Here is an 11,179-nt window from a genome sequence, read left to right as displayed (position 1 = left end):
ACAAAGGTTTTCAAATCTTAACTGACTGCTTTCAGATTTTGTTAGAAATTCGCTACCTCTAGTTACCCTGGATGCTTCCAGTAGTTTCGCTTTGCACAGGTATAATTTCTTTACAGAATAATTATCTTGTATTAGTATACATTAGTCAAAACATTTTTCTACTTGTAATATTTTCTTATAGTCTTAACATTTTTGATATAATTTTTTAACTTATGGTTGCATTAAAACAGCCTGGTTTTGTAAACAAGGATGCTCTGGAATTGTGCTTTCTGAAAGGTTGAAGCTTACTTACATTTTGCATAAAGTATAAACACTGAAAGAAAACTCAAGGGTGTTTTATTCAAGGAGCTTTTCTTCTTATGGTATTTATTAGGGTCTGCAACAAGTGTCTTCAAAAACACAATCTAGCCTTTGAGTTCAATCTCTAGAGTTTTGAATAGCAAATCTTTAGCAAAATGATGCTCGATCTTAGTCCAAAGATATTCACTCTCTGGGGTTTTTGATTTTTGTATTTAAAACGACAAGGAACTTGAAGCCAAGCAGCAGTATCTTCATTTGAAGTTTCATTGAATGGCTACAGTGCAATTTACTAGGGGTATATTTGTATCCATTTTGAACTCTGTCTGCAGTACTCCCTAATGACCCAGTATAGTTGACCTGTTGCTGACCCTGACCAGAGTGGCAATATTAGAGAGCAAGTTCAATTACAGCCACTGCCTGTCAGTGACAAGGTAAACACGACCATGCTTAAGTAAAAGATATCCAAGTGGGTTATTTGTAGAGTGTGTCCCCAATATATTTTGCATAATGCTCTGCTGGATAACTAAATTGGCAAACTGACCCCTGCTGAAGTTTTAATTACTAGTATGTTTTTGTGTACTTTATTTACAAGGCAAACATTTATTAATTTTTCTTTCACTGTAGCAGATGCACCACTGAGCATTTTTTAAAATAAAACTCATTTCACAATATTATTTTAATAAGCAGTCTGTCCCATGAATGCAGCGGTACTCCAGATATGATCCATTTACTACCAAAGGGGAATGACTGGATATGACATGCAACACGACAAATGGTTTTTCTCCTGCCTTGAGTTAATGTTGAGAAATTTATATTGATTTATGACCGATGATGTGTGAGTTCAAAAGATTCGACAATATGTTTAAAAATATACATTTGCAAAAAGCTTTTCTTGTAAACTTTGCAGGATGTTCTGTAACACTTAACATTCTGATACAATAACACTGCTTTCTATTATATCTTGTTGGCGGGGTGGTGCTGAGTGGTTTGTGACTGTACAGCAACACCACTGATCCTATAACTCATTGGCTGTCAAAACAAAATGAAATGTTTCATGTAAGACTGTGAATTTACTTTTAGCAGATTAAACATTTAAACCTGTTGGTTCAACACGCTTTACACCACTTCAATCATTAGGCACCTAAGAGAATTTGAATGACTACCATTGAAATAGTAACATAACAGTATGTTTAAAGTAATAATATGAATCTTGTTTTTTTCTTTAACCCTTTGTGGTCAGCAGTTTGATTCATATGTAGCAGTGGACTCCAACCAATAAAATGACTAGATATTTAGAATTGGCATTCTATCACAGTCAGCCTATTTATGGGTTATAAACAAAAATGTATGCAAATTTCCATTTGAGTCAAAGGTAAGCCATAATGCTTTAAAGCTAAAGTGATTTATAGTTATCAGTCGTTGAACGCACGTGTTTCTTGGTTTTAAAAAAGCAGGTCTTATCAAGTACTTCACTATAGGATCTATAGGTAAAGGGAAAACCCCAGCATCAATCTGAATTTACAAGCAATTTAAATAGATATAAAAGAGGATGTTGCTGTTTGTTAAGTGGACATAAAATGAGTAGAAGCAAAGATGTATCCTATTGTTATTTCGCCTTGATAAGTGGTGCACAATAGACTCTATAGCCTAAACAGTTACTGCAGCTGGGAAATCAAATTTTGCTGTCCTACCAAAAATAGATTGTGATCTATCTACCATATTTTTATGGAGAATATAGAAACGATAACCAGATGTGTCCTGCAGTCTTCTCCAGTATTCTACCCTATGCATTTTTATTCATCCATCTGTGGTGTTATTTTGCTTTGCTATCTGTAGCCCTTGTGTGAGATTAAATACTTGGTCAGCTGTTCTCTTGCCCCTCAGATCTCATTCTGAAGCACTGTAATTACACTTTCTCCTTTTGCTGCCCTCTGTTCTCCCATAAACTTCTTTTCAGAGCACCATTCTGATATTGCTTCCAACAGAAATACTTATCTAAAGGCTTTTCACTTGCATTCTGGTATTGGCCAGTGGCTGTGCATCTCGCACTGCTCTGGGGCTGTTTCATTTCCCAGCCCCTGATTGAATAGCTTTATCATGGTCACAGTCAGTTCTCCCCCCTCATCCCAGGTACTTGCTATGATTGCTATTACAACCAAAAGCCTTGTCATTATTTTTGCTTCAAGCATGATACAAAAGAGGTTTCTGTGATTCATTAGCTACATGCAGCTTCAGGAGTCAAATAACTTGTGTTTTGATAAACTGTGCCACAAAAGGGCTAATCACAGGTATTGCAGTGCCAGAGTTTAAATTTTTTTTCCACCCAAATTTTGGTTAATTCTCTTGATTTTCTGTTCAAAAGTATTTACTCTGGAAGTAAGTCTAAAGCCAGGCTTCGTTGTTGAAATGATTTAAAATCAGTCCCGTTTGTTTCCATCTGGAGGAGCAAAGCAATAAAAAACGGCTTTGAAGGCAGAAGTCTGTTTTCACAGGGAAGTTTTAGGTTTAATGAAAAGGTTAAAAATAGATTTACATGGATGATTTCACCCTGTAACTGTTGTTCAGCAGATCTGGACAAACCCCCACAACACAAAAATTAGAAAAACTCATATTGTATTGATGATTATGTGACGTACAGAAATTAATGATTGTCTGAAACCCATTTGGTTTGACAGTCCATCACTTGGCCTGCTGGAATAAGTTAACTGCTCTTAGTCAAACTCACTCTTAAATGTAATAATTAACTGTATTCTATATTTTGCTCGCATTTGAACTTGATCTTTTTTTATTCTACTTTTGATTGTACTTTACAACTGCTCCTATCTGTAATGTGATATTCTCCATGTGATATTTTATAATATGATATTTTGTAACAATTGTAAGTCGCCCTGGATAAGGACGTCTGCTAATAAAATAATAATAATAATAATAATAATAATAATAATAATAATAATAATAATAATAATAATAATAATAGACCCCTTTTGGTAGGGTAGCGTTCCTGACAAGGCTAGCTAGCGGTAGAGATAGCAAACACAGAGGCAGAAGACTGAAGTTCATCGTTTGCTGCAACCTTTATTTTTCAAAACAGAAAGGGTTAGACAAACAAAAATACAAATAAGAAAACACCCATGCAAGCTAAGGCTATCTCAGTGCAGGACTGAGAGCACTGCCTAGAGTCCTGCAATGGGTTGGGTACCCATGGGTGCCAGTGGGTGAGCCGGTTCTGAATGTGAACTTTTTCATGGTTTGCGGTTAGGGTGCTGGTAAAAAAAAAAGGCATTTTTGGGTCAGGCTCGGGTCTGAATTGGAATCACCAAAAAAATGTTCTGCCCTTTCAGCGTACCAGTCTGTAACCCTTTCCCAAATAACACATTAGAAGGTAAATGTACTGGTGTAGTGCTGTTTTCAGGTACGCAGGGAAAAAGTGGGATGCAAATTGATTGTCTGTTATCAGTTTAAATTTGCAAAAAATAACGTGTAATTAATGGTTTGCAAAAAGATAATGTATAATTAATGATAAATGTACCTCTGTTCAAGGGCGCTGGAACTAGGGGTGCTAGGGGTGTGGTAGCACCCCATTGTCTTTACATGGCTTCCATCATATACAGGGGTTACAGTTTTGTTCAATGGCTTTCAGCACCCCCACTTTAAAAATGGTTCCAGTGCCACTGCCTCTGTTTGAGAATAGGAAAACACATCACATCGCAATTGATTGCACCTGTACCAAAATCTCACAGCGTACCACTTTCAAAGTGGCAGCATGCCACTTTCTAACATTACACAGGTCAAGTTTTGGTACGCATGCCACATTGTGAAAATGTACCGCTTTCTAACACTAAATGGTATTTCCTGCACTAAAGCAGGAGGCGATTAGGGAGGAGTCAGCTGACTAAGCAGTGTTCTTGGTTTGTATTGCCGCTTGTTTGATACGTCGCAAGATCCTTTTATCAGGTCTCCTTGGTGATATAGAAAAATGTCTGTAGACAAGGTGAAACAAAAGTGCAGGGTTTACATTATGCAGTGGATAATAGTTTGACAGGTAAATCAGAAGTGTGGAATTCTTTTGCAATCATAGCGAATGAAAATAATGAATATGTGACTGGATTAGTTGCTTGTAAAACCTGTCATTTTGTTTTTGTAAACAACAGCCACAAAACTGGTACATCTCTGTGAAAGCACAGGTTTAGCTCCCTTTCAACTGGTGCATGAAAGGAATAGACAGGTATTTTATAGTAGGGGAAACTGGGGACAGGGGACACTGGACAATTGTAACACCTTGAATTTCTCCAATCAGAAGCATCACTCACTGGACACATGCTCAGATCAGGTTTCTGTCTGCCTGTGGAAGAGGAACTGTGTCAAAGCCCTGAGATTGTATCTACAAAAATCAATGTTTGACCTAGTAAAGTAAATTGTTTTCCCAATTTTCTTTTTCTGATATATAGCTGTATTATCCAATTCATGGATCCAGGCTTTTAGCATTCTCATCCCTGATCTCAATCTGTGGAGAATGGTAGAGATATGTGGATGTATGTGAGATCGTGAGAATTACGACAAAGGCAGTAGGTAAACGACAAACACTTGTGGGTTGGGGTCGGGTTGCAGGTAAGAAGACAGTGCTGTTGTGGGTTCGAGTCGGATTGCAGGTAAGAAGATGGTGCTGTTGTAGGTTTGGATCGGGTTGCAGGTAAGAAGATGGTGCTGTTGCAGGTTTGGATCGGGTTGCAGGTAAGAAGATGGTGCTGTTGCAGGTTCGGATCAGATTGCAGGTAAGAAGATGGTGCTGTTGCAGGTTCGGATCGGATTGCAGGTAAGAAGATAGTGCTGTTGCGGGTTGGGGTCAGGTTGCAGGTAAGATGTTGCTGTTGTGGGTTTGGGTCGGGTTCTGTAGTAGCGGGTCCGGGTCGGAAGCAGGTCTTAAAAATCAGATTGGCGGAGGACTCTGGCACAGCCTTCTGTTCTCTGTCCTTTCTCTAAACTAACCACAGCTCTAGAACAAAAGTACTGGCTCCTTTTGTGGCCAGGACTGATTGACAATCAATCAATCAATCAATCAATTAGTGAGCACCTGGCCAAATTCTAGCTGTGCAAGAATTTGGCAGGGATGGGATTTTAACCTCATCCCTTTAACCTCATCCCTGCCAAAGTACACTCAAATTAAACACACTTTATTTATAACACAATATTTACAAGTGCAGAGCCTTAGCACTGCCTCACAGTCCAGAACAGACATGGTGCAGCTACAAGAGGGAGGGAGAGGCAAATCCAATAGAAGATATTGGATAGGTATTGGTTGACGTGATGTTTATAGGGAGGGGGTGGTCCTTCCTATCAAATCTTAGCTTATAAACTTCATGAAATGGGTTCCCATTGGTTCAGTTTATCTTACAAGAACAATGATTTTGTGGATGTGGTGACTGAGATAATGGCTGAAAAAATGATGAACACCAATTTCTTCATTGTTATGAAAGTACTGTTTAGGGTGCTTTAAATTTGTACTTTACACTAAGCCACAGAACTTCAAAACTAAGCCATGTGCAGAAAAAAAAGGAAACAGAAATTGTAATTACCCACAAAGAGTAAAACAAACATACATTCAAAACATAAAGAAATGAATGAAAAATCTGTACAAAATAAAACAAGAATGAATATCAACAGAATACAATTACATTAGAGTTACACGATGAAGCAAAAGAAAAAATAAATAACATCCATAGAAAAAAAAAATCTACATCCACATGAAAAAACTGAAGCATATCCATAATAACAAGGAATACGTTTTCAAAACTGGAAAATATATTGAGACATTAACCAAATATAAAATATATAATCAGAATAAACCAACCAAAATGAACGACGTTTCATTTACTTAATTAAAAAGGATGATGATGTCACCCGTCTCCAAATTAAAGAAGTATGCCAGTAACATAGGCCCTCTGTAAATTCCAAATTAGAACTATCAAAAAGATGATGACCATTACATTTATCAACAGTATGCATAAAGTAGTGTAGAATAAGAAAAGGCAATGAATAATTCTATGAAAATTGGATACATGGTATTTTTTACCTTTGTCATTAGGTAAGCAAATGAGGTGTGTATTATATTAATATGGAATAATTTATGCAATAATGTGGAATAATTTCTTGTGTTCTCATACAGACAACACTACCCCCAGTAACTTATGTTTAATAATGTTAAGTTTCTTAGTTAAATATATGGACAGACAGACACCCCATGTATATTCCCAGAATGTAATACTCTTATCAACTTATGATGCATAATACTAATATCAAGTTGCAACATGCTTGTATAAGTAATTTTCCAGATACACAGAAAAAAAAGTGTGACCTACATACAGCTGCCTCCACTGTATCCCCATCTCCAGGGATTTCATAATAAGGATAATAAGAAAGCCCATAATTATTGAGTCTCTTGTGCTGTAACCATACACAATTGACCACTATGTCTGAGGTAAAGTAAACAAGAGTACCCTCAAATAACCATGTAACCCTGTAATGAGGTCCAAAATCAATGCACTTAACATCTACAAGTGTCCACCCAAAACGAGTCTACATTTTTGATAAAGAGATCAGCAAATACAAAAGTAGTTCATTTCAACCTCTTCTGAAGCCACTTGCAGGCGAGAATCCAAAATAATGTCTGCCAACAGCAGCTGAAACCTTGGGAACAATCCGTTTAAAAATGTGTTTGATCGCAATTGGTACATCAGTGAAGAAAGAGGCAAAGAATCCCAAAGGTAACCAAGGGTTTTACCAATCAGTGTTGTTTAAATGAGCCTGTACTAGTGCTTAAGACACCTGGTGGTCAATAAAGGCCAATTCAACTGAATATATAGAAAACAGCAATGAGTTCTGTAGGGCGTGTTAGTGACAAATCTAGTTGCAGAATATTATAAAACTTCCGATTTTGTCAACGTACTCCTGATATATTCTATTTCAATATTTTACAGACAATATTTACATAACCACATAATTTTTTTACATAATTGTGGGATCCCGATCTCTAGAAAGTAGAGGCTTTGATGATGATCATGTGCACATAAAAATTGTCCCATTTAAAGATGGCTGATTTCCATTACATGAGAGTAGATGTTAAAAACTTCATGCTGATTTGAACTCGGCTCTCGCCAAGATAAGCATCAACTAAGACGTAGCTTTACAGTAAAACTAATGTGATCCATCTGCATCTCCATCCATTTTAGCGTTTCCTTCCATCTGATGATGTAGATATCCTTCTGCCTGGTGTTGATGGCTGAAGTGTAATGCTGGCTCCACGGAACAGCTTATTTTGCCTCCCCAGCGCATCAGCACACACAAATGCTGCGATGCTGGCTCCGGGGATCAACCACAATGCGATCTCCCTAGTGCATCAGCATGACAACCGTCTGGATTGAGCTAAATAGGGTATATCTCTGGGGTCTTCAAGTGGGCACCTTCTGTCCTTGGTGTTTTGTCGACTAGCCCACAACACCTCAAGAGGGCTCAACTGATTCTGGTGTCCCAGCATCACCCCCCCCCCCCCCCCATCCCCTACTCAGCTCAGCCCAGCTTACTTACCTCATCAGATTGTGCTTGAGATCCCCATCCAGAATCTTTCCATCTGCAAAGAGTGCAAAGAAGAGCGACCAGAATTATTCCGGGCTTAAAAGGCATGTCATATGCAGACAGGCTAAAAGAATTGAATCTGTTCAGTCTTGAACAAAGAAGACTACGTGGCGACCTAATTCAAGCATTCAAAATTCTAAAAGGTATTGACAATGTGGACCAAGGGACTTTTTCACCTGAAAAAAAAAACAAGGACCAGGGGTCACAAATGGAGTTTAGAAAAAGGGGCATTCAGAACAGAAAATAGGAGACACTTTTTTACACAGAGAATTGTGAGGGTCTGGAATCAACTCCCCAGTAATGTTGTTGAAGCTGACACCCTGGGATCCTTCAAGAAGCTGCTTGATGAGATTTTGGGATCAATAAGCTACTAACAACCAAACGAGCAAGATGGGCCGAATGGCCTCCTCTCGTTTGTAAACTTTCTTATGTTCTTATGTTCTTATCTAGTACAGTACAGTCCAAAAAAAAAAAAAAAAACTGTCAGGCAAAAGGTACTGTATTACAGAAAAGAAATCCTTAAACCAGCTGTTTATCTTTCAAATTATTTTATCACATTACTCCCTATCGCACATCAAAAAAAAAAAAAAAAGTTTATCAGACCTTGCTAGACTGGGCAATTCGCAATCTATTCATGCCAACATTTTATAGCCAATTCCAAACTTCCTCCCTCTGTTCCTCTCACTTCCTGTCTTATCACATATCACTGTGCTCAGTCTCACACCTGCAGGAAGTAAGTGTGTAAACACAGATCTGCAGGAAGCAGTGAACCTTGGATAAGTTTGTTTTACTAATTTAAGAAACTCTTCCTGTCTGAGGCCAGTTTGGGAACAAATTATATCTCCCGGAAAACTTAATATAAACATTAATAGAACAAATTAAAAAATAAAAAAATACAAAATTGTAAAGACCTTTTATTTTTATTAGGACACTAGCCAAAAATGGTTTTAAAATCTGTCTATCAGTACTAGCAATTAACTCTGGTGTCCCTATTCTTGAAGATTCAGTATAGAACAACAAAGCTGCTTGGTAAGTAACTGTATTGGAGACTTGTTTTAACTGGGAAATCAAGGACCACTGTGTCACACCTTTAAGAGATGGCACTTGTCCAAGAAGACAGCTTGGTATATGTGTGATTGGACTGCTAGGTGATGTCCATTAGCGATTGTGAAAGGCATCAATTAATACACACAACAACCCAAGCACTGCACACAGGCAGTGAGCAAGCTGTGTCGAGCAAAGATTTATGTTCAGCAACACATTCTTCTAATTAAAGTAACATAACTTGTTTTTTATTTTAGACTTGGTAAAACCGCTGCATAGGCTAAGTAAATCTGACTGTGGATTTTTAGCTAAAGGTCAGCTTGGGACAATGAGACCTCTTCCTAAATCTTGAATTTATAATTTTATTTAAGAAAGTTTTAAGCAATAAAAAAATAGTTTCCAGTAAGGCGTTGACATTTTTAGAAAATAGAATACAGTATAATACAAAACTGCAATAACAGATTGTGTTGATCTTTCGAATGCACTTTAAAGGAACAATAGTGTTTTCTCATTAAAAAAAAAAAAAAAAATGTTTTCATCAATTTGTAATCACACTGCCTAACTCCAGTATGCTTACCAAAAGGACCACACAGAATGCTAAACAACATAACCAGCATTTCTGGTATGCCAAACTCTATATATTAGGTTAAGTAATACAGTTATGGGGAACAAAGCAGTGTGTAAATAGCTTTTCTCTTGGGCACAATTAGAGGAGAATTTTTGATTCAAACGGATACTGGAACCTTTTGCAAAATATACTGAAACATAGCACAAACACATTTTCCAGTGTTACGTATCTGCTTCTATTCAAGGTGATCACATTTGGACTGAGGCTCTGTTCATTTACTTCTTATTGAAAGAGTTTGTTTGGTCTGTTCTGATAAAGTTTAATAGTCACAAAACCTTTCCTGAATGTTTTTTTTTTTTTTTTAAGTCATTAATATCTTAATAAAACAAAACAATAATACACGCACTAGAATTATTCTATCTGATATTAGTAGTCATGCCTATATCTAACACCAGGGGGAGCTTCCTGCAAAACGCCGCATCATGTTCTGATAAGGGTACAGCTACGGTATTCCAGCAGTAACATTCAATTAGGACTTTAGCATCGTTCCCTCACTTGTTTTTGTAGGTTTCTTTTGTTTGTATTTTTTTTTTTTTTAACAAATATGAAACAAGTTTGTTGTAATACCTTTGAGCTCATTTTTATTTATCTTATTTTACGATTCTTCTGATACAATTATTTAAATGTTATTTTAATTGATATGCTAGACTACCGTACTTCACAATACAATCCAAGCATAAGAAGTGCATAGTTATTTTGACTAGTAATTAGGACAATAATTTACTTCAATACTTTTTGATAGGGGTAAGGTAATTTAACAATTCTGACTGCAAATTGTTCGGAAAATAAATGCTTATTTGAAGCACATATGAAGGAACAAGATCAAGAATGCATCAAAAGCGAATCCATTACTAAAATCGCGCAAACTGAAACTCAATCGCAATGCACTTTTCAGAGAATTATGTAGTGATCTAATATAATTAATATATATATATATATATATATATATATATATATATATATATATATATATATATATATATATAAAACTAACTTCATGTGGCTAGTGAAATTTATAAAAACACTGATCCTATTTTTGTAAAACGCAACTTGTTCCACGCAACAAAAACGATATCTTTTCAAGTATCAATGTTTCATTCTGAAACTTTCATTCTGAACTGAATGAGAGTTATCATTCAACTTCAACATAACCTTATACAATAAAGTGTGTTTGTTCAAATACACAGTAATATTGCTTACGAACTTAAAGGAGCCTCTATACCTAGTGTGTGTTGTTTTTTTTGTTTTTTTTTTTACCAGTATAATAAAAGGCAAACTAAATTACTAACATGATTTAAAAGTGGATGTTTATTTTAAGTTTATTTGAGATTTTGAAATGAGAAATGTTTGGGGGCTAGTTAGTTCTCCGAACTAGGTTAATGGCGGTCTTGTCTGTGTTGCAATGACTTGACAAATTATTGGCTGCTTAAATCCACAAGAACAGTCATTGGTGAGCTGAACCAGATAATGCCTTAAAGTAAGACTGATGAAAGCTGTCTGGAATATAAACACTGGGAACAGACTGCACACCACCTGCCAAAACATTTTCCAGTTTACATCTCTACATGTTTAGACATC

The sequence above is a fragment of the Polyodon spathula genome, chromosome 4 (genome assembly GCF_017654505.1).
Source record: "Polyodon spathula isolate WHYD16114869_AA chromosome 4, ASM1765450v1, whole genome shotgun sequence".
NCBI classification, from domain to species: Eukaryota; Metazoa; Chordata; class Actinopteri; order Acipenseriformes; family Polyodontidae; genus Polyodon; species Polyodon spathula.
Note: the sequence above shows the minus strand (reverse complement) of the source record.